The sequence below is a fragment of the Anneissia japonica genome, unplaced genomic scaffold (genome assembly GCF_011630105.1).
Source record: "Anneissia japonica isolate Jap-2015-1 unplaced genomic scaffold, ASM1163010v1 scaffold281_len866295_cov195, whole genome shotgun sequence".
Classification (NCBI taxonomy): domain Eukaryota; kingdom Metazoa; phylum Echinodermata; class Crinoidea; order Comatulida; family Comatulidae; genus Anneissia; species Anneissia japonica.
The window spans coordinates 597,225-600,028 of NW_022728190.1; positions in this window are offsets into that span (position 1 = coordinate 597,225).

The window sequence follows — 2,804 nt, forward strand, 5'->3', positions numbered from 1 at the left end:
ATATTCGGTATAGAATAGAATACTTAGAAAAAAACAACAATGCTGATAAATATATCGAAAAACGAATACAATGCAGGATATATATTAAACTGTATAAATACACCAAGATTTTATTTTAAATTTTAATTTTTGAACAATTTAAATCAAAGCAAGTTTTATGACCCATGGATCGGTTTTAAGTCACTATATAAATAATATTACACTTTATTAAATTAATTAAAATGATTTCACTTAGCCTACTTTTAAAGAGTACTTAGATTTACATTGTTGAATGTAGGTTGCAAAAACACGTGTCTACGACTATGCGGTATGTCATTACACAACAACAAATCTTTAGCTGTGTTTTTTTACTGTTGTTTACATTTTAACTCAGATATTCCGGTTTAATGCCATTGTATGAAAAGTCTCCAGTCTGAAAATTTAGGTCTGAACAACAACACAACAATGGATACTGCAATTAAATATAACACCATGAAGGCATACAGGCTTGTACAACTACAGTATGGTACACTCTCTACTTACCTATATGTATATTTTCTTAGTTAGAACAACAACACCATTCCAAAATTCAATATTTCAGAAGATGTTTTTGTCTACGACATAGTTCCGGTAGTTCACATACACGCTTGCTTCAAACGTAATTTGGATATTATGAGACAGGTGCACAACCAACCAGGTATCTGAAGGAAAATTGCTGGCAAGGACAGTAGTGCCCCCAACCACTGTACCAGGCTAAACCTACAAATTATTAGTTCAGCACTCACGCCTTATTAGCGTCCACCGTCGAATTGGTCTAGTCCTGGGGCCGAAAAGTATCCGACCAGTGTGTCAAAATCCCGTTTTGCCGAAACCCACGATTGCCGAATAACCCAGTTTGCCGAATCCAGTTCACCGAAATCCTGACAACCCAGTTTGCTGAAACCCAGTTTGCCGAATCATTTGCCGTCACCATCGTACAAAAGTACAGCATAGGCCTACTGTGCTTTTGAAAACATGATGGGTGGATCAGGGAGGAGCCATATTTATATTCCCGTATTTCTACCCGTGTAAACGCTCCGCTTTGAATAAACAAACGCCCCTTCTAGAGTGTCATTTGGAATAAACGCCTCTTTCGAAAACACCCCACGTGGCGTATATTCTTTCCTCGAATAAACTCCCCCTTGACTGTAAACAGATCTAATGGAAATATCATTCCCAGCATTTTCTCCTAATGTTTTACTCCAGGAGAATTAAATTTTAATTACAGTGGAATTAATGGGCGTTTGCGTATATACAGTACGTATCTATCTACACACACACGCACACACACATACACACACACACACAAATAAATAAATGCCTGCCTCGAATAAATACCTCCCTCAAATAAACTCCCCCTCAAAAACCATGCTCAACAATAAACACCTCAGGATGTTTATTCGACGAAATCGTCCGAGACCAAAAATGATAATTCGCATATCAATATAACGTTATTTTGAGTGTCAATTTCTAATATTGTGGTATAAAAAACCCCCTTAAAGTCAGGCTCCGGAGGGAAAAAAATTGTTGATATGTTGTTGCACTGATTTTTCTAAGACAGAAAAAAGTTGCCTGACGAAAAACTTGGGAACGGTGAATGAGATACATATTTTTAAATATTTAAAAACTGGGGGAAAAGGGGCGTAACCGCCATTTTTTACACCTTTTTGTAGTTTAGTAGTTTAGTCACTTTTTAATATATAAATTATTATTTTATAAATAAATTAGAAATACCAGGGGTGACTTGTGGGGGGATAATTTTACCTGCGTTATATTTACTGTATCTAATATATTGTTTACAGTTTACTACTACATTTTCTACTCTGATCCGACCCTTACAATGCTATTTTAATGTAAATATTATTTACAAATGACTATAAAAGGATATTAAGCCAACAGCGCTAACTCCCATACTACAGAGGAAATAATGAACCAGTCCACTAAGCTCCAACCCTTAAAAATATTGTGCCAAAAAAAAAAATAAAATAAATAAATAAATAAAATAAAAAAATAACAACAACCCTAGATGCCTGTAAATAGCATCAACCTATAGATCCACTTCCCCAGTGGGCGACTTGATACCCTACCCATGCTCTGCGTGGTTGGGGCAAAGGTAAGCACATTTTGCTAAAATCAAAGTTTCAAAAAAAGTTTTCAATAGGCCTATGATTCCTAACAGGAGCTTGAAATGCATAGGCTAATAGTTCACTACAAAACACGTATATGGTGAACTTAACATTCGAATGACATTGAGGTGCAACAATTATTTATAAAATTTATAGGTAAAAGTGTATGTATTTTTTATAGTAATAAAAAATATGAGAAGAATTGGTCCGGCCAAACCGGTGCGGCCGGGGCGGTTCCGACGGCCATGAGTCAATAAATTCTTATTGGGTTGAAATTACTCACTTTTGTAAAACTAGAATTATACATTATAATAATAATGGTGATATAATATAATGGTATGCAAGATATTTTCTAGATTATTAGTCACCAAAGAGTTGTACTGTAATTTTACGAGAATAGCTATTCAAATTGTGTCTAAATTCCAGTTTACAGTAATAATAGCAGTCCTACATAGACTCATAATGTAAAACCTAATTCATTCTTGCATGCCTGATAAAAATGTAAACGCCATAAGTTCTTAAATTGTGATTGGCTGAGGTTAAGCGCATTATACGATACTCGCTTGCATTAGCCGTGCATTTGCACGTAATACGCGTTATATTATACGGGTGAATTATTGACCATAGAGCTATTAAACATCGGAGTTAGCGCTCTAATAT